This window comes from Lissotriton helveticus, chromosome 3_1 (genome assembly GCF_964261635.1).
Source record: "Lissotriton helveticus chromosome 3_1, aLisHel1.1, whole genome shotgun sequence".
NCBI lineage: Eukaryota > Metazoa > Chordata > Amphibia > Caudata > Salamandridae > Lissotriton > Lissotriton helveticus.
In genome coordinates this window covers 136,957,826-136,979,791 of record NC_136061.1, presented here as the reverse complement: position 1 = coordinate 136,979,791, position 21,966 = coordinate 136,957,826, and the positions used below count along the sequence as shown (strand labels likewise).

The following is a 21,966-nucleotide window of genomic DNA, read 5'->3' as shown; positions in this document are numbered from 1 at the left end:
CATTCCTCCACCAAATTATCGATACGATCAAGGACACAGTTGGTAGCTGCATGTCTGGCCACCTTCCTTGCCTTTTTACCATTTCGTGGCTTAGAAGAAGTCCCAGAGTCAGCTCCCCCACTCCCCCCCTCCATTGAGTTACACTTCCCCATATCCCTTCTCGCGGAATGCGAAAGAAAGAAAGTACAAAGAATACTCCTCCTATTTAGCAGTCCAAAAAATGACCATGGCAAAGAATGTGTCCTCCTGCTTTTAAAACATCACGAGTAGGGGAACAGTACCTTTGTATGGGATGCAGCAGTTGTTCCACCAGCTAGCAGGGCGTTTTTAGGTTTCGTAACCTGGCGAGGGGCGAAGCCACTCCCAGATCGAAATCTGTTGTTTCTAATAGTGAGGTTAGGACAGCCTCTGTTTCCAATTGGCTAGCTCCATAAATGGAGGCTAGCCATTGGGAGGCAGAGGCTGTCAATCGCGTTTTCTCTCGAAAACGCGATTCGGGGGCGTTTCTGGTGCTTTTTTTAAGCCCCGCCCCTTTGTCCCGGGCCGCGCTGCGATTGGCTGCCGGCCCGGGACACCCCCGTGACGTCATTCCCGGGCCGTGCTGTGATTGGCTGCCGGCGGGAAACCCCCGTGACGTCAGCCAATCACAGCGCGGCCCGGGACCTGACTTGTTTTCCATCTCCCCGACAGTCTCCAATACCTCTACACTGGTATCGTCACCCTCTGCCCCTTCTTACCTGAACCATCCTGACAACTTCCGCAGCAGATTAAACTTGGGAGGTTTGTATTCGTCGTCCTTGATTGATAAAGGTAACATCTTAGCAGAGAGCGCCTGCCCCCCTCCTGCCCCTGTGCAGTGCGCCCTCTATAGCACACCACCCTGTTCCCGGCAGGGTTCCTATATTCGAAGCTGCTGTACAGTCAGTCACACTCTGCCCATGTCTGTGCTGCCGACAAAGAAAAGGGACGAAACACAACACTTGGCAAAAGACAGGGAAGCACAACGAGTGTATTTCCGTGTTAATAAGTGTTCATGACCGAGATGGAGTATTACGTTCCCGCCCCCCCCCCCCCCCCCTCCCGCTGTCCGTGTGTAAATAATAGTTGGCGTGTTCTGTCACTAGTCGGCACATGATTGATTTTTGTCTGGTATTTCCTCACCCACCGGAAGTGTAGCGCTCTGAAGCCCTGCTGGGGGACGTCAGCGCTTTATCACTTAATAAATAAGCCCTGGTCGTGGAATGTGGATTCAGATGACTTAATGTTTTAGGAGAGTACAGAGGGGTTTCTCGGGAAGCATTGGGCTCAAGTCCCTACCCCTGTCTTTATACCTGCTCACTCATTGAAGAACTCGAGACCCCGCCTTTCTCTCTCTGGGACCGGACAGTCCCTAGTAAGGCCCCCCTATGACTGTTCAGACAGAGACGGGTTCTGTGCCCCGCCCCCTCCAAGGTCCCGCTGTGCTTCGTAGCCTCACAGGGTGCAACAGATCTCAAAGCTGGCAGGTCTGGATGTCCTAATCCGTGGGTGGGCATTTGTGATTGTTTTTAAGAAGGCCCGGGCTGCTTTTTCGGCGTAAAAAGTGACCCATCTTCCTCGTCTTCATTCATCCCTCTTGACCTCAGTGTGCATTTTGAATGTTGGTAAAACTCGTATTTATCCCCCGTATATTTTAATCTGGGGAACTGATGAGTAGTTTCCTGGCGATAATAGCAGTATGAGCAAAACCCAGTGTTTTATCGGCTGTTTTTGCCAGGATTTCAGAGTTATTTGCATGACATACATGCAGTGTAAGTGGGCAGTGCTTCGCAAGAGGTGGGAAGGCGCTATACAAATAGTTCCGAAATGGTGTCTGTCACTGTTCTGATCTGTGGTGACTGGACTTTCGGGAAGGAAGGTTTAGCTTCCCAGAAACGCGTGAGGAGGGTTTGTGGTCTGCTTGCACACACATAAGTGGGAGGTTCTGCCAATCGCATGGGAAGAAAGGACATGACGCACTAGATGGAGAGTTTGATTTATGTCCGGAGGTGCTTTGGGGGCTGGTGACATTAAACACCGTCTCTGAGGGGGGGGGGGGGCATTCAGTCTTGATGGCACTGCTGTGACTGGGGCAGGGCTTGTTCAAAGGGCAAACAATGCATGCATTGCAGACGGGTCACTCGCCTAGGTAAAGCTGGGAGGGCACTTTGTCCCTTACCACAGTCAATTCTAATGCGTCACTTACTCTCAACAATGGCAGGCAACTGGGCGAGAAGTGAGATTAATGGCGCTTTGTATTTACTTGGGGTAGTCCAGACACATTTATTGCCGAAGTCTCTCTCTCCCGTGGACTTGCAAGTGCGCCCAACTGTTTACCTGCATCAACTGAGTCTGCGCCCTGCCCTTCCGCATAGATTATGTACATTTTGCAGCTGTTTTTAGAGGCAAATAAATGCATGACAAACAACGGGATTTTAGTATAAAATATGTGATCAAGCAATTCAAATCAACAGCCAAGTGCTTACTATCGCCGACCCCCGCGTATAATGGTAGCAAGGTGGTTGGTGAATGTGGGGGTGGGGGGGTACGCGTTTCATTTGTTCACCGGCGTGTACTTACTCGTCCAAAAGTGTTTGGGGGTCAATGTCACGTTGCTCGAATTACGAAGGGAAACAAGAAAAATAAAACAGTTATATGGGGATTCTCGGTTGTAGATTTCTCATTAACCATAGTTGGTCTGATCGCTCAGTTAACACTCGGGCCTTGATTTAAATTTACCAAAGCAGTGTTTAAATTGTATATAGTGCTTTATAAAAATGCATTAAATAAATAAATAAAAACAAGGCGCCAACGAGCTTTACAATGCTATAGCATGCTACTCCGAGACTCGAAGTTTGTGGTCGGTCTAACCACTAACGGGCGCAGAGTGCGCAGAGTGCAGATTGTGAAGTAGTGAGTGCAGAGTGTGCAGAGTAGTGAGTGCACAGTAGTGAGTGTGCAGACTAGTGAGTGCAGAGTGTGAGTGCAGAGTGCAAAGTGAGTGTGCAGAGTATTGAGTGCAGAGTAGTGAGTGCAGAGTAGTGAGTGCAGAGTAGAGAGTGCAGAGTAGAGAGTGCAGAGTAGAGAGTGCAGAGTAGAGAGTGCAGAGTAGTAGTGAGTGCACAGTAGTGAGTGTGCAGAGTAGTGAGTGCAGAGTGCAAAGTGAGTGTGCAGAGTAGTGAGTGCAGAGTGCAAAGTGAGTGTGCAGAGTAGTGAGTGCAGAGTAGAGAGTGGAGAGTGGAGAGAGGTGAGTGGAGAGTCGTGAGTGGTGAGTAGAGAGTGCAGATTAGAGAGTGCAGAGTAGAGAGTGCAGAGTAGAGAGTGCAGAGTAGTAGTGAGTGCACAGTAGTGAGTGCGCAGACTAGTGAGTGCCGAGTGCAAAGTGAGTGTGCAGAGTGCAAAGTGAGTGTACAGAGTTCAGAGTGGAGAGTGGAGAGTGCAGAGTGCAGAGTGGAGAGTGCAGATTGGAGAGTGGAGAGTGGTGAGTGCAGAGTGCAGAGTGACTAGGGAGTGCAGAGTTCTAGGGAGTGCAGAGTGACTAGGGAGTGCAGAGTGACTAGGGAGTGCAGAGTGCTAGGGAGTGCTAGGGAGTGCAGAGTGACTAGGGAGTGCAGAGTGACTAGGGAGTGCTAGGGAGTGCAGAGTGCTAGGGAGTGCTAGGGAGTGCAGAGTGACTGCAGAGTGCTAGGGAGTGCAGAGTGACTGCAGAGTGCTAGGGAGTGCAGAGTGCTAGGGAGTGCAGAGTGACTGCAGAGTGCTAGGGAGTGCAGAGTGACTGCAGAGTGCTAGGGAGTGCTAGGGAGTGCAGAGTGACTGCAGAGTGCTAGGGAGTGCAGAGTGACTGCAGAGTGCTAGGGAGTGCAGAGTGTTAGAGAGCGCTAGGGAGTGCTGAGTGACTAGGGAGAGCTCGGGAGTGCCAGGGAGTGCTAGGGAGTGCTGAGTGACTAGGGAGAGCTCGGGAGTGCTAGGGAGTGAAGAGTGACTAGGGAGTGCTATGGAGTGCAGAGTGCTAGGGAGTGCAGAGTGACTAGGGAGTGCAGAGTGGCTAGGGAGTGCTAGGGAGTGCAGAGTGACTGCAGAGATTAAGCTAATGGCAATGTAAATGACAATGCCATTTATTTATCTGTTTTCAAAACCAACACATAAATACAAATTTTGTCATTTACAATGCCAATAGCTCTAACTTTTCCAAAGGCGAAACCATTGCATTGTAAATGCTTGTTAAATAAAGACTCAAGGGGGGTGGCCCTGCCCTTGCTGATTCTGGCGCAGACGGGCCCGCCCTTGGCCCGGGCACGCCCGCGCGCACCCCCGCCGCGGGAGCCCAAACGTCCTTATGGGCGCCTCCTGGCGCTCTGGTGTGCCGTGCGCGGCGTGCGCATTGTGCGCGGTGTGCGCGGCGCTAGGGACGCTGGGAGGTGTAGTCCTCTTCCCCTCTGGCGTCTGTCCACGTTACAATGGCCCCCGGTGACTCTCGGCGGTGGCGGCTGTTGACTCCAAAATGCCCCCAACAGGTAAGATACAGAAGGTGCCTCTCAGCGGTGGCGGGGATTCTATTTCTAGCGCACCGAATATGTGATGGTTTTACACAAAAAACGATTTACTTCAATACAATAAAAATGAACATAATATCTTGGAAAAAGTATTTAATCTCTGCAGGCCTGATAAATATACTCTCCATAAGCATTTGCATTTTATACTTATTTTTAAATAATCTTGGTGATATATAGCCATTGCCATAAGTGGTTCTCATTAATGCATGTTGTACAAAGGTATACATTTCTCATTTGTTATTTACCCGGATGTTGTCTAAGAACGATAGTGCAGTCATTTTTGCCTAAAGTGTTTCTGCCGAAGGACTGACTCATTAATCATTACAGTTCACAAAGGTGCTTGGAATTATAAACATTTTCTTCTGACGGTGTTGGCTCTTATTCCACCTGCTTCAAATAGAAATATGCTGGGCAAGAAAGCAATTACAAACCTTCTAGAATAAAAATACTACACAATAAAATCAGACTGGGTGCATGGAGGTTTTCGGACGCCGACTGAATCAGCAATGAGCGTGAATTTTTGTGGAATTGTCGGAGTTCCTTCAGTGACTAGTGCACTCATTGGGTTTTTTCTAGAAAATTGCTCCCCGAGGTCCCTAGCTGACTGAATTGGGGTCCCTTGTTGTTATAAAAAATAATAGTGCACTCATTGGGGCATATTTACAAGGGAGTTGTGCCACAGAAACGTACCTTGTAAATATGGTGGCCTTTCACTCAGTTATCTGCGTGAAAGGGGGTGCAATCGGTGTTGCTGTGAATGTTCCACCGCCACACCCATTGCTTTTTGAGGCTGCCGCAAATTTACAAAGATGTGGAAACCGAGGCAGCGCAAAAAACTAATAGCATGCAGGAGCAGGCATTGTTTTTGCTTTTGCTACGTGTGCTGGATTCTGCAGCACACATAGAAGTAGCAAATCACCAATATTGATTGTTTATATGCAGGAGGGGACACTTTCCTGCACATAAACAATTATTCACTGCAACGCACACATCATTGCGCTATGGAGCAGCTAATTTTAGCAGCAGGGAAAATATGGGTGCACGGTATTGTTGTAAATATGGTACATTCCTGCGTTATGGAAATGTCGAAGCACAGCAGCGCCGAATTTGATGCACCTCTGCACTCGACATTTCCTTGTATATATGCCCCAGTGTGCCTCCTACAAGCTATCTTGTTAGTAGAAAGTGTGAATAGTGAATTCACCCTAACAAACTTGTGTTAGACCTGGCCCTTTTTACAGGTTTAACCCCAAACATTTTAACTCTAGCCTCTCAGTTTTCTGACCTGTTTTTGTTGGCCATAGTGTCTCTAAACTTTACCACTGATGATCAGTGCTAAAGTGTACATGCTCTCTGTGTAATTTGTGAATATGATTGGTTATCCATAATTGGAATATTTGATTTACTGGTAAGTGGCTCTTAAAGTGCGCAGTGTGTGCCCAGGACCTGTAAATCAAATGCTACGTGTGGGCCTGCAGCACTGATTGTGCACCCACACAAGTAGCCTTTCAAATGTGTCTCAGACCTGCCACTTCAGTGTCTGTGCATGCAGTTTTAACTGTCATGTTGACCTGGCAAGTGCACCTACTTGCCAGGCCCTAACGTCCCTTTTCTTACATGAAAGACACCACTAATGTAAGCTCAAGGTACCCTCATTAACAGAGAGCAGTCTATGTTAAAGGTAGGACATATACTGGTGTGTTACATGTCTTGATAGAGAAATGCTGTGCATTTCGTTTTTCACTATTGAAAGGCTGTCCGCTAGGACATGATAGAGAAATGGAGTTTAGGAGCTTTGAACTCAGAATTTAATGACACACCTTCTATTAAAGGTGTTTTTTAAATTGTGTGCTTGAAAATGCGACATTTAGAAAATTTCCATTTTCTTGCTTTCTCACATGTTTTCCCCCTCCCCTATGCTCCATCCTGAGCGTTGCTACGCCAGGGCGTTTTGTAAGCAGGCCCGATGATGAAGCATGTCACTCACATTTGTGTGTGAGTGAGGGCAGTTTTCTAAATAGATTAATTTTGCCATACTCGAGTCTGTATTGTGTTTCTTTTCTCCCCATCCCTCTATGTGTTTACATTTTCTTGCTTTACCATGCTGGGACTGGTTACAATTTTGGCAGTGCAGCGCCAGGTGGCCCTGCCGTCTCACTGCCAAAGTCATGGTCAGACCCCCCGCCGGAATAGGAGTTACCTCCTGTCTAGCGGACTTTGCCTATTGACGTTCCCATAGGGGTGCCCTGTAAATGGACATCGCAATGGAAATGCCAAAAACAGTTCCTGCATGGCCTGGACTATAAATTCCATGGTTTTGCAGGAACTAGTGAGCATGCACACAGGGAGGTACATGTTGTGCCCCCTGTGTGCATCCACAGGGCGTGAAACACTAGATTTAGTGCCCCCTTTATTTCCTCTATGCCACAGTTTTCATGGTATCCAGGTACCAGATACTAAAATGTGTCGGAGAGGAAACTTGTAATATGCTTGGCAGCTGTCCCTGCAAGCTTATTACTGCCTCCTGTACTCTGCAAACACCGCAGGGAACAGCAATCCCCTGGCAGCTGCAGCAGGGCTGTGGCCTTCTGACTGCTCTTATCATAATAGAGTGGTACCACCAGACTTGTAATCAAGGCATCTGTGTGCCTCTACCTGTTTGTGTATTCCCCGTCTGGTTTTGGAGTGACAGGAGCTGGGGATGTGCATTCACTCTAGACAGTCACAAGAGGGGTTGAGAGGTGTCCTGCCTTTCCTGGGTGACTCATAGCCAGGCTGAATAGACCTTACTGCATTTAGAGTGGTGGGAGCAGTTTTCACTAGCACCTGAATAGACTGTGTCTGCTCTGTACATAAATCTGTCTTCAACTCCTGTAGTGAAGCTGGAACAGGGAGGACAGAACTGTTTTTACTGAGCTCATAGATTTTTTAAACAAAGTCTATAAAGAGAAAATTGGGTATAAACTGTTGGCCGTAACACCCAGAACTTTAGATCAACTCTGGATACAAGAGGACTAAGGGCGGGCGGTGAAGTCGGAGTATTGAAAAAAACTCCATATCCGCTGCATGGCAGAGTTTGCCCCTGGCTGTCCACCCTTAACTGGTAAACCTTACAGGAGAAATAAGGCCCTCAGAGGCACAAGGCAGGATTCTCATCTAAATAAGCCCACTATCCATGCTCAGGCATCCGAGCAAGCTCAATGCCAATTATAGGTCTTCGAGGGGTCGAGTCTCTCGCCTCCAGCCAGAGGTAATAAGTGGAGCCTTATGAGTGCAGGTTGCACACATCTGGGGGAGGCAGGCCATACCTACCTACCACAGTCATGTTGCACTTCTCAGCCGGACTCCTCACCAGTGTCCTACAATGCTGCTGCAGGAATATTTACCAGGCCTTGGGTTCAGGTCACTTCCTCCCAGCAATGTATGCTTCACTCCGCAACTGTGCTGCTAACAATTTCTGGTCGCAAAAACTACAATTTTGTGTACCTTATATGGGGCAGCAGCAAACAATACCCTAGTTTGACCATGTGTACTTCTTCTATATCAATGACTGCCTCATGCCTGCTATAGAAACAGAGAAGGTCCTCCTCACTCAGTCCGGGGATTCAGCAATATGGCTCAGTGGCCCGGTCCATTGCACCCGCTACAGAGGAGTTGCATGGGGTAATTAAACATTGTATTTATTTATTTCCTATTTTTCATAAAGAGAGAACAGGACCCGAGGCATCCTCTGCATGATTATTGGTAGTATTGCACACTGTTCTCAGACAGCAGCACTGTCCATATTTCTACCCATTGGCATTGTAACCCAGGCTCAAAAAGTACATGTGTGCTGAACAGAACTGTTCCTTTAGCAGGTGATTGGTGCCGGCTTATGTATGACGCTGTGGTACTGTAGATCATGATGGACCTCGAAGATGCCCCAAATCATTACGTGCCCATCTGGGGAGAGCCGCAAAAGCCTGGGTCTGAAAAGATGGCACCTCGAGAAGAAGCAGCTGGCATGAGGATGTGCAGTTGCAGAGAGAGAGAGCAGCTTCCAGGTGTCGACTAGAGCAGAGAGGAAGTAAGCTGAATTCCATGGAGTTTATATTCAACTCCACGTAATTCTGCATAGTGCAACTCCACAAACTCTGCCCACCCTACAAGAGGAACCTGCCAAGAAGAAGAGCTGAAGAGCTGTTTGAGGAGCGCTTCCCTTTTATGTGTGAGGAATGGGTTGGCCTGTAGTTGCTGCTTCCGTCTTTGGGCAGAGGAAAAGGGCTGGCACCTTTTGCCCTGCTGTGGTATCTTGCTTGAGAAGGTATCCAAGAGCTTGATGCAGAGCGTGCCTCCTGTTGGAAGTCTCACGGATATCAAAGACTACAAAATATCATTGCTGGATTAAAAGTAACCTGCCAGCAAGAAAAGCTGGGAGAGCTGTGTACGGAGCACTTCCCCTTGATGTGTGTGGGGTGAGTCGGCCTCCAGTGGCTGCTTCTGCCTGTAGCAGGTGAAAGACTGAACTGTTCTTCACCTTGACAAGATGTGAGTGGTGAGCACTTTGCCCTGCTTGTATTTGAGGTACCCCGCATCCATCAGTAAGTCGCCTGGGGAGTGGTGTATATCTGGCACTAGATAAGCCATGCCAGAGAGCGCATCCAGCTTGTACCAACGTGGAGATGTGAGCCTCCTTTCCCACCAGCCAGGGCATTGCGGTGAACACGGTCCCCTTTCTGAAAAGGATGGCTGCGACGTACGCTGCTGAAGGGAGAAGGGCCATCTTGTGGCTCCATCTCCCTGTCTGGGACCCTGCGGAGTAGCGGGCAGCCGCCTTCTGCTGCTAAAGGCTGGGGACCCAGCGAGGTCTTCCCATTGATTTCTACCTTTGGGGGCCTGGTACCTTAAGTTTGGAGAATGGGCCGCATTTGAGATGGGGCCCCTGACTAGGAATTTACCGCTTGTAGAGAAGAATCCCTGGAATTATCTTAACACCGGAAGTAGGTGTGCAGGTGTCCCTGCAACCTACACATTGTGCCAGTTACTGGATATTAGGTAATAGGAGCCCAAGAGTGCTGTGCTCCACTCTATATGGTAATTCGTATGTCTGTATTCTCTTCCCTACCGCCTGCATTTCATGCCTTGCAATGACAGGGTAACGAGTACTACTGCAAGATTTGCATATGGTGTGCAGAGGTGATATTTTGATGACTTGGGCAACCTATACGGGTTTACTTTAATCCACTAATGGTGATGTAATGACAATTGCCTAGTTGGCAAAGAATTATTGTAATATATGTGTGTTGCGTCTTTGCTGTTTTGGTCTTGTTGGGTTCAGATACAGATACTTTATTTTTCTAAACTGGTGAGGTGTACATTTGTGGTGTTTTCACTGTGTTACTGTGTGTTTGGGGTACGAATACTTTACAAATTTACTTTGGGCTAAGCCTTTCTGCTCATGCCAAGCTACCAAAAGAGTGAGCAAGGGTTATCTTAAGTGTGTAATTCCCTTATCCTAGCTAGGAGGAAGGGTCTCTATTTGGACAAGGTGCATACCTCTGACAACTACAGATCCCCATCTCTAACAATTAGCATTAAAAAGGTGTGTGCTTTTGGCATTAGTAGGATTTGCTCGTGTGTAGGTCTCTTATTGCGACCTGGGACTTATAGTTTCATTATTTGTAGTTCACCTGCTCTATTGCAGTTATTTGTACCCTGACATTACCTTGATAGCTATAGCTCATGTTCTCAAGTTGCATTGCATTATTATCATAAGAATTGTTCTTGCAGTTGTACATTTCTATACATTCTGCTTCTTTACAATCCATGATGCTTAGTTCAGATATTTGGACCCTACTAGAAGAGAGTAACAGTTTGAAATCTGTTCCATTTTATTGCATGGTGCCTCACTTTCTCTACCTGTATGACTACCTCCATATAAGCAGCATTCAGGAGTATTCCTTTTATCTGTAACCTTGCTCACTTTCTGCTCTCTCATTGCATTTTGGTTCTTGCAGTTATATTCTACATGGCACGGCACTCATCAGAGCCAGACAATGCTGTGATAGACACCGTTTACAACTCCATCTATAACTTTAATTTCCACCAGAGAACTTTCCACCAGAGTGTTCTCTGCCTGAGGAAATCTCATTGCCAAAGAAAAGCATAGTTGAGGTTATTCAACCATGGAACCAGCCTCAAGTAGAAATTAGACTTTTGGATAAAATTACTTTGTCGCTATTTATCAGAAAATTATACTTTGCACCCCTTCTGTAAGTGAAGCCCATAGTTGGATGTGTAATTTATCAGATAGGATGCAACAGAAATGACTAAACTCTCAGCAAATTTTAGAACAACCAGGGTTCCTCAGTCTTGCGCTTTATTAACCTCATCACTGCGGCGCGAATTCCGCCGCAGTGCTGAACATTCCGATCGCGGGCGTGGTCATGACGGCTCCCGGCCGTCATCAGCACATGCCCACTGTGACTCATGACGGCCGGGAGCCGTCATGAGCATGGAAAAGGTTAAATCTATATCCAAGCTCATTTATTTGGAGTTGGGTAATAATCAAAATCTGTTATTTCAGAGCCAAGAGATCCAAGGGTGAATGTGTGCTAAGCAAATACTCTGTATGTTATATTAGGCTATTTTTCTGAGGTCCTGTTTGGGGATACATCACTTAATTTATCTCAGTAATCAATGGTGATAGAGAGCACTTTTCGACAATGTGTTAATGTTGTATTGTACATTCAGACTCTTGTCTCGTCTAAGTTTACCTTTGTAAATACTTAAAAGTAGTAAAGTTAGACTTTTGGTCTAAGATTACGTTGGTGAATACTGATAGGTAGTAAAGTTAGACTGTTGGTCTAAATTTACCTTTTTAAAAACAGAAAAGTAGCACATGTAAACAAAAGTGTACGTTTATCTTTGTGAATCAGGCCCTATGTCTAACTCAGTATACTGAGAGAGGTAAGCCAGGTTTGGAAGGTGAAGTTATGTAAAAAAGGACTGAGAACAGTGTAGAAGTCTTTTCCATAGAAGAAATTTCACTTGCGGTAATGTATTACCTGTATTAAAATAATCATCTTATGGTGCACCTTGCTGGAGGTGATGTGCAGAGGTTAATTTTGTGTTTTTTATATTTTGGGTTAATCACCACAAATTCCAGATTTAATTTGTGGCGCTTCATTTTTTACTTCAACCTTTTAAACTGAGTTATAACAGCTGAAAATCATTGAAATGTCTTTCATTTTTCTGCTATCAAACATATAAAAGAATTGTCCTAACACAAATTCAAGTGTACCTTTTAAATGAGTCATAGGTATAGTCCATTGTAAGGCGTGGATTTAAAATGCAAACATTTGGTTGGAGCTGATCCATGTGGTCTCATTTACTCATATAAACACTTACATTTGTGTCATAACAAATAATCGACCCTGATTTGTTCCAATATGGCTTTCCCAAATGTTACTACTCAGTAGCCCAGCCCAAAACTGAGATAAGGTGCCACTGTATGGCCAAATCCTCATCTCTATGTCCAACATTAAATTTTGACTAACTCCATATCAATGTTTTAAGATGCACTCTCTACCACACTACCTATATTGTGGCATAATATCAATTAGGAAAATTTGGCTTACAGAAGACTGTAACCAGAGACTACTGAAAAATACTTTATAGGTATTAATTACAAAGCAATTCTTAGTCAAAAAGGACAGATGGGGCAGTGAGCATTGGTTTCAGGCAAAACCCTAACTTTTGCATGCACCCTGGGCTCCTCCGAAAGCCTTTGTGGTATGTTGTAATAGTATCACTCCAAATGCTGTAACCTGTGTTGTTCTTTATTGCAAAAGTCGTCAATTTTAAGATAATCTATCTGACTTAATTGTACCTCTGAGCCTTGACTCTGTGTCTCTAGTTAACAAATTAGCAGAATTACTTACCACACTACAGTCAAAGCGCTTTTAGATGCTTTTTAGCACATTATGATAACACCAAAAACTCACTGGACTCTGACACAACCATACATTTTCTTTGTTTGTTTTAATTCACCTCACAGGGGCAAGTACAGGTTCCAATGCCGATAACACTAGACTCATCATTGGTTTATCATTTTAGCTATGCTGTTTAAAGAGTATATATAGATTTAGTAAACTAAGCAATCTCAAGACAGCTTAACCTCAAGGAAATCAACTTCCTTAGTGAATCCCTAGATCAGAGTCTTCAAATTGGGAAGCGGGCCCCCCTACGGGAGTCCCAAGTTCTCCCAGGGGGAGCATCAGTCTCTGGACAATAGAAGCATTATGTTGATACCAGTGCTCTGCTTTCAGCGGAATGATCATGTCATTATCTCCTGGCTGAGAGAAGGTGTCAAAAAGGAAGGGGCTCCAACTGTTCTGGAAAACCCCAACCCCCATTTCTAATAATCACACATTGTAGGTACCTTTACACATTAGTAAAGCCTGTCTGACCAGAATAGCATGTTTACCAATAATGAATATGACTGCATTTTTAAAACAGTAACATAACTTAGCAACAATATGTAAATAAGTCTAGAGATATTTAAACATTGCCAGTTTAATAGAATAATTATAAAAAAGCTTTGAGGCGGAGTCTGTTGATTTATTTATTATGGACTGGGGGGACGTGGCAATAAAAACGTCAGTATTATTGATTACACTATTCTAGTTCAGCCTATGTGGGACCATTTGACCCCTTATAACATATAAAGAATGACCACTTTTTCCATCTTTAGCCCCTCAATTACCTGCAATCTGCTGCAAAGGAGCTAAAGGAAAGACAAACTAGAAAAAGTAAGCATGTGTCTTCAAGCTAGGTTACTCCCTATTTCTCGTGTTCATGACCCCAGGGTAGGCAATTGCAGTGCCAAGTGTACAAAATATCAAGCTATAGGAAGCAAAGTTCACCTCTGACTACCTATAAGTGACTAACCATTTGCACACGCTTGGTGGTGTTCCATGTGTACTGCACTTTTGTCAGTAATTTTTTGGGAGAGGATGACCAGGCAACATATCATTTTGACTTCTGCCTTTGCATTGATTTACTTACTGAGTGAGAGTGAGCACTCAACGTTTTGCAGAATCTGCAGAGCTTTTTTCAGATGGGAGATCCAAAGTAATTACTGTCTAAGTGTACTAGGGTCTTATGAGCACTCAGAGGTAATGACAAGGCCATGCAGATCACTACACAAAATATCTAAATAAATGAACAATCAGTCAAAATAATTCCAGTGAATAGAGATTGCATCTTTGAATGATAATATTGGGCACTGCACTCAAGTGCAAGATAAAAGCCCCCAGGGTGCAACCCTGCTCATTTCTTCTAAACAACTCCAGTTCACTGGTAGCTGCTCATTATGATAAAAAATAGCTTTTCTACATGCCTGAGTAAATATTACAACGTCTTACATTTTTTAAATTTATTTTAGCGTGTACCGTATGCTTATGAAACTCATTAGGCAGCAGAATCGTCTATAAATACACAGGACACATTTTCATACAGATCCAAAATAAATTAAAGTTTTAGCACACTAAATATTTGTCGGCTGAGCATAATAAGATATCTAATTAGTATAATGCAATAAAGGAACTGCACAGCATGAAAAAAATCTTTTAATTCCTGTCTTTCTATGATAAATGAACTCGATGGTACAATCAAATAAAGATTTGAATGTTACACTCATTTTTAAGAAGATCAGGGTGATAATTTGAAGTTACTTTGATTAGCGTTTCTCATTAATGCATACTGTTCATGTTTCTGTAAAAAGATACATATTTCTCATTTGTAATTTACCCAGATGTTGTCTAAGAATGATGGTGCAGTCATTTTTGCCTAATGTGTTTGTGTTGTAAGCCTGACTCATCCATCATTACAGTTCACAAGGGTTCTTGAAATTCAACATATTTTTTTCTAGTGTTATTTGTTCTATTGCCACCTGCTTTTGGTAGAAATTGGCAGATTGATAAGGAAATAAAGAGGTTGTAAAATATAAATGTAATAAAACAGATATGCCTACAGCTTTTTCTGATCCTACCCGAGTAATAGGTACACAATGATTTTTTGCTATGCTTTACTTTACTCCATTCTCATCCATATTTGTTATAAACATAACCATGATCTATTTAGTATAACAGTGCAAATCATTCCAATGAGACAGCACCGATCATGGCAGCGGAAGAAATACGCAAGGTTATGGACGAGGGTGAAAGGGCCATGCTGGTCCTGCTTGATTTAACAGCAGCCTTTGATAATGTGAGTCATGTGGTGCTAACGGATTCAGGACATAGGTGATTCTGGTACAGCTCTTGCCCTCCTCTCCTCTTTTCTATCATCTAGAAAACAAGTCATCAGTTGGGATGGTTATCAGTCGGAGGAATTTGTACTTCCGGGAGGAGTCCCTCAGGGCTCCGCATTATCCCCCACTCTTTTTAACTTCTATGTTGCCCCATTGGCCAAACTAATAAAGAGTTTTGGCTTCTTGCTGGTGTCATATGCTGATGACCCTCAGCTGACAGTGTCTGTAACTCAGGCGGCGGATGTTATGGCAGTGGAATTTTCCAAGTGTACCTCGGCTTTGATGACCTGGATGAACTCCAACTTTTTAAAGCTGAATACTGATAAAACGGAAGTACTAGAGTTTGGTCATAAAGCCTTGATCTAGAATCAGCATTGGTGGCCATCTTCAGCTGGGGTCTGTCCAGTACCAGTTAATAAAGCAAGGAATCTCAGCTTTATGTTTGACAAAGAACTGGACTGGGCTGCTCAGATTAATCAAGTATCATCTGCCTGTTTATTTATGTTGAAACGCCTGAGAAAGATCTTCCGTTCATCCCTCTTATATTGAGGAAAACAGTGATAATTGCCACAATTCTCTCCAGAATTGATTATGGCAATACTCTGTATTTAGGAGCTGGTGCGGCACAACTGGCTAAACTGCAATCAATTAAAAATGCGGCAGCCAGAGTGTTGCTCAACTTACCTAAATATCACCCCACATTACACGCGCTAAAACAACTCCATTGGCTCCCTGTGCGGCAGCGCATTGAGTTTAAATCACTCTGCCTGGTTCAAAAAGCCTTGTTTGGTGGAGGGGCAGAGGATGTGCAGTCCCTGTTTTCCCGCTACACACCAATGCGTGTTCTGAGGTCTGCCACTCTTGGGTTGGTCAAACTTCCCAAGATAAGAAAGCAAGATGAGGAGGAAAACGTTTTTCCTTCCTAGCAGCTAAGCTATGGAATTCAATTCCCGTTCATCTGAGAATGATAACTAATCGACTGCTGGTCCAGAAGGAAATTAAAACCTGGCTTTTTACTCAGCGTTAAATCTGGTATGCATGGTGTCTGTTCACTTTTCTTTAGGGTCAAAGCGCCTCGGCAGTAGTGCGCTCTACAAATATCTTCATTCATTCATTCATTCATTATATATGGACTGTTTCTAGCCTATCGGCTGACAATGAAATATATCAATAGAACATAACATTGAGCAGTTCAGAGAGGGTTTTTTTTATGGTGTGTCGAGATTTTTCGTACAAAAACCCTGCATCCATGAGCTCCTGCCATTATAAGACCTTTTGGTAGTTAAATTGTGTTCTGCTTGTTTATTTGCCAATATGCAGCTTCTCTTTCCTTCTGTGGGCTGTATGACATATTCATTTCCTAATTTTAGGTGTCCCTGTACTACCTCCGTACTCTACCACTCCGCTTACAACCCATCTCTCCTGAGGGCATTTCCCATCTAAATGTGTCTGTATGCCTCCACAGTGTTCCTGCATTGCACACTTTGCTATGGTTCTCTGAGAAGCATTTCTCCATGACCTTGTCTAAATATTTACTCACTACTCGATTTTCCAGGCACAGGTTCTCCCATCTCTATTCTCCACTGCGTCTGCAGTGTTGCAATAAGTGGGGAATGGTCGAACACTCTCCTCGCAATATACTCTGTTTTTGTACATTTGTGTATTGCCGCTTGTGTTGGGAATGAGTAGTCAATACACAAGAATTATGTGTGCATTAGTAATAGGAGACATTTTTCCCAGGGGTGCAGAACTCTCCAGATATCCCCTGTCCCATTGCCATGTAAATCCCTCAAGTTTTTCTGTGTGGATGCTCAATGTGTCGTTGTTACTAATCCTACTTAAGTGTGGGTGCATAGTCATGCTCCACTAGAATTGTCAGTGCCTGAAGTAAATCATTATGCAGGCCAAGAGGAACAACATTTATTAACAGCATGACTTTGGTCAGGGGTACCCGCCTTCTTAATGCTCAGGAATGTGGAATAAATATGGGAGAGCTGCATAACAACTCAGATCTGCTGCCTGAAACAACAAGGAGAAGAAGGACTGTCCTGCTGGAACTCTGATCTGCACCCACGTACTGCACTCAGAAGGAGTGCACCTGCTGCACAATTTAGTACTACAGCCTCAAGGACTTTGCCTGGCTTCACAAGGACTAAAGAGTGGACTCCCTGAAAGCTACAAATTAATAGAGCCCACCTGCATCAGCTCCAACAAGGAGTCCCCATCCTGGAGTGCATCCTGTGGACATTTAAGTATTTGGAAAGGTGCATTGTGGAAATTGTAGTCCTAACATCCCAAGGACCATCTCAGAGCTACTAGACCCTTGGATTTGTGTTTTGGACACTTTGAACACAGATCTTTGTAAAAAGTTCCATAAGTAGACCAGATGCATTGTCGGAGTTGTAGTCCCAGACCCCAAGAGGCAAATCAGAGCATCTGAACTCTTGGCTGGTACCCTGGGCCACTTTCCTGCATCAGAAAACTCCTGGAAGTAAGTGTAAAGAGCTCTTGACTTTGTCTGCAGTCAGCCCATAACCTTTTCAGCATGGTAGTGAATTCATTTATAGAGCTCTGTGGGACTGTTCGATGGCAAAACAAGTCAAAAGGGTCTCTACTGGTGTATTTGAAAGAAGGCAGTTGTTTAGGGGGTCCTCTGGAGATTTACCCCTTGCTTTTCAGAAATCCGTTCAATCAGAGGTTATTGCTGCGAGAATGGTTTTCTGCATCTTCATGCCTCATCATATGTTCTGTGCCAGTTTTCCCCAAAGTTAGAACGTTTTTTTTGCGGTATTTCACAGTAACCTCCATTTCCAAGATTTGACCTTCTGCACCCACCACTCCCTCTGCTGTATCCCTAAGATCACGATAGAGGAGCATTCCTGTGCCTTCACCAGAGCTCTAAAAAGCCTGTAGAATTGTTTATGTGGCTGACAGTTGCATCTCCTGGTCCTCCTACTGCCTCCCCCAAGTTGGCTTGCTCTCCCTTTGGGACTCTCTATAGTGTACTTCCCCATCATCCCTGTTGTGAGGCTCAGTTGTTGCTGTTTTTAGCTATTCTGCCCATATTATGCCCTTTGTATACCAAAACCTCTATGGCCACTGCGGTCTCCTAAGCCTGCTTTCCCTTCACAAGTGGGGAGCATGTGCATGTTACAATTGTACCTGTGTTATTATCTCCGAATGTAACTTTGGACCTTTGGGTCGTAAGCTCTACCTTCTATTTTTATCAAGGGCTGTTTGGACTACAAGCAGGCCACCTCAGCTGTGTCTAAGGAGGGGGGCTCATATCCGACAGGTACAGTATGAAAAAAGGAGGCCCTTTGTGCTTCCCCAGCACCTCAGTCCCCAACACCGGCACCCATCGTCTTCCTGTCCCAAGTGCAGGCCCTCTCAGTACCCTTTCACCTCTTGTCCCTGTTCTGCTTCTGGTGTCTTGCAGTGATTTTTAGTGGTTCTCTGCTTCCACACCTGCCTTTCTCCCCATCCACAGGCAGCTGTTGCAGCCCACCACTCCCATGCTTGCGGCTTCTCTCCCTTTTCTGGGGACCTTACAGCAGCCAGAGAGCTGCCCCATTGAGAACCACTCCTGGAGTCCTCTTCTCCACAATGGCCGCATTTGGAATCGGCCACTAACTTTAATCTCTGCAGCACTTCAGGATCACTGCAGCGGCTGTGCTCTCACTGCGACCATGGGGCCACCATCCTGTTTTGCTGGAGTTTGGCACCATGGGCGACACCACTGCGGGGACTGACAACAGCCTTTATTCCTCTGCCTGGTACCCTCAAAGGCAGTCCATCTTGCATTCCGCAAATTTGCACGGCTGTGTAGCCGCTTCATTGTTGGATAGGTCTGGATTAGCAGTGCATTATATTCAGGTTGGACAGAGTTCACCTAGTTCACATCCGATCTGTCATCTTGTTGACCATGCCCCTTTAAAATGCATATCACTGTGTCCCAAATGCTTAGGAATTTCAATAGGCAGCATATTTGTAAGGTAAATACACAAGATAATTTTTTAAACAAATGCAAAAAAATCAGTTTAACCCCCACTGAATATGTAAGTAAGTAAGGTTTATTGTACAGTTAATAAAAACTCACAATATTAAAACATACACATGTGTACAAAAAGCAATCATGGATACAATTAAAATATAAAAAAACAAATGGGTTTGCTTGTTGAGATCATAAAAAGTCATAATGCGTATTGTTCGAAGCCATAGGGATTAAGGAAACAAGGTGCTCCAAGGGACTTAGCTCAGTATTGAGTAGGCTAGTGCTTAGTGAGAGCCAGTTGTCTGGATCGTAAGCCTTCTGGTCAGTATGTCAAAGATTTTAGTTAGTCTACAGTTTAACTGAGTCTCCTCAGGGTTAAAGCACAACATCACAGCCAGCCAGCAACTTGTTATGCCCTTCTGATTCCATAGGGCCCTGAGTAGGGATCGTCTTATGTCCATAAGTTTTGAACACATGCAGATTATGTGGATTAGGTCCTCTTTCCCTGATAAGCAAAGTCGGCAGCAGCTTGCTGAGCTTCCCCTTTTCCAAGGTGCCAGGTGTGGTAATATGGGAATAATGCCAAGGTGCATGTTTAAGAACTTGTCTTTAGTTGACTGCGTGAGGCCCATTTTTAGATATTCTTGTGGTTTCAGGGCACTGTAGTCTTTCAACACGGCCCATCCGTGGGCCCTCTTAGTCAGGGTGGCTTTATCCTCTATTGATGAGATCAACTTGGTTACTTTCGTTACCACTTTTTGGAAGGTTTTAAGAGCTGCTGACGACTCCCAGAGGTTTGTTAGGTCCAGGATCTCCAATGAGTCTTGGAGGTATTTCCTTGCGGGTGAGTTGCCTCTGGTGGATAATTCTCTCCAGAGATGGGCGTTTAAGGATATTCTTGTGGTTTCAGGGCACTGTAGTCTTTCAACACGGCCCATCCGTGGGCCCTCTTAGTCAGGGTGGCTTTATCCTCTATTGATGAGATCAACTTGGTTACTTTCGTTACCACTTTTTGGAAGGTTTTAAGAGCTGCTGACGACTCCCAGAGGTTTGTTAGGTCCAGGATCTCCAATGAGTCTTGGAGGTATTTCCTTGCGGGTGAGTTGCCTCTGGTGGATAATTCTCTCCAGAGATGGGCTTTTAAGGATCCGTGGTCGGCATCTCTGATTTTTCGCCACGTTTTAATGTATGCCCCCCTCCTCTCCACGGCTTGCTTCTGGAGCCCAAATTCAAGGCGAATTTGAGCGGGCGAGGTGTAGGTGGTTAGTTGGAATATTGCCCTATTTGCGTGACTGATGGTGTTGTCTAATATCGTGGCATTTTTTCCTTGCAGGGATTCGCTGCCGTACGTAAGCATGGGTTGCAGTCGTGCCCTTATCACCTGCAAAAGTGAACCGAACGACCGGCCCGGGAGAACTTTCTTCAGGGGTTCAATTGACAAATGGAAAGTTGTGCCTTTCCGGCGAATGGCCTCCAGTTGGGGCCTAAATGAGCCTCTGCGGTCTATTAGGACACCTAGATATTTATAGGTTGCTACCTGTTCAAGCCTCTGTTCGCCCAGAAACCAGGCAGGTTTCCTTTTTTTATTGTGGTTCATTGTCATAACTTTTGTTTTGCTTAAGTTGATGTTTAGTGAGTTATTTGTCGAAAATAAGGTAGTTGTATCCAGAAGATTTTGGAGACCAATAGGGGACCGGCTGACAAGGACCAGGTCGTCGGCATATAGAAGGTTTGAGAGTGTGGTATCGCCTAATCGCGGGGCATGGGATTTGATTTTCTCTAGTTCCCCCGGGAGATCTGCCAGAAAGAGGTTGAACAGCATTGGGGCTAGGACACAACCTTGTTTCAGGCCTTTGGTGGTACTGATTTGCCTTGAAATCTGTGTTCCGGAGCCCAATTTGATCCTAACCCAGGTATTGGTATGTAGCATGATCAACTGCTGTAGGAGTGGGCTTGGTATCCCCCATCTTTCCAGCTTCTGCCAGAGTTTGCTCAGGTCTACGTGGTCGAATGCGGCGCTTTAGTCAATGTAGCATAGGTATAGTGTGCTCTTCATGGATTTTACTGCATCTGTCAAAAGGGTTAGCGCCGGGATATTGGTCGTTGTGCCCTGACCTCTGCGAAATCCGGTCTGGGTAGCCGGGATGATGTGGTTTTTGTTTGCCCAAGATGTTAAATCCTCCAGAACGAGGGTCGCGTAATACTGTGCCTCTATATCGACTAGCGCTATTAGTCGGTAGCTGCTTGGGTTATTCATTTCTCCCTTTTTGTAAATCGGGCTTATAATGGAGCCTCTCCAATTTTTTGGACATATTTCTGTTTCCATTATTTCCTGGAACACTGGTGCCATGATGTTACTCCAAAAGGCAGCATCTTGTTTGTATATTATTGACCCCATTACGTTAGGGCCCGGGGCACCTTCAAGTTTGCCCTTTATAATTTGTGAATTGATCCTAGCCGCTATTTTCGAGTATGTATGCTCCTCTCTGCTTGTGATTGGTGCCAGTCTTGTTGTTGCTTCCTCGTTCAGTGTACCAATGTAGTGTGGGGATGGTTTCCTTGTGTAGACATTGATCGGTTCCTTGTTGTTTATACCTGTTTTGGCGGGGGCCTGATCCAGACCATATTTCTGGGCTTTGCCTCGGGGCGAGCACCCCACTAGGTTTTCGGTATTGAAATGAGCTGATAGGTAGTTTGCCCAGACTAGTTCCGAGATGTTTGAGTTGATTCCCTTATGATCTGGGCGTTGGAGGGAATGAATTAGTTTCCAGAATCTAGAGCTGTTCTTTTCTTTAGAGACGTGTAAGATTTTTGCCCAGAGTTTATCATTCAGCTGCCTTTTCCTTTCCCATGTTTTTTTCCTCAGCTGTGCTTTTAGGGTGCGCAGCGTCTTTTGCGGGCCTTCGTTGTTTGGGTCTTTACGGAGCTGTCTCAAACTCTGGCTTATTCCACTTTTTAAGGTTTTTATCTCTGGTGTTGTTACATTGCCGACTATGTTCCGTGATGTTTTACATTTGACGATCTTTTGTTCTTTGGCGTGTTTCGCCCCGAGTTCCGCTATGAATTCACCCCAGGCATCTAGTGGCCTGTTATCTGTGCTAGATATT

At 45.0% G+C, this 21,966-nt stretch overlaps 1 protein-coding gene across 2 annotated transcripts in view; it reads left to right on the top strand.

Moving 5' to 3' along the window:
- The window catches only part of GALNT17 (polypeptide N-acetylgalactosaminyltransferase 17), a 1,757,718-nt gene that overhangs the window by 1,182,078 nt on the left and 553,674 nt on the right, over positions 1–21,966 (top strand). The window contains exon 1 of one of the 2 annotated variants that reach the window (XM_078679404.1): positions 4,397–4,532. The exons of the other annotated variant lie outside the window; for it this stretch is intronic. The gene's annotated coding sequence lies outside the window, so the exon portion shown is untranslated. Of the gene's footprint in view, positions 1–4,396; positions 4,533–21,966 lie in introns of those variants that run through there. 2 annotated transcript variants of the gene reach the window in all.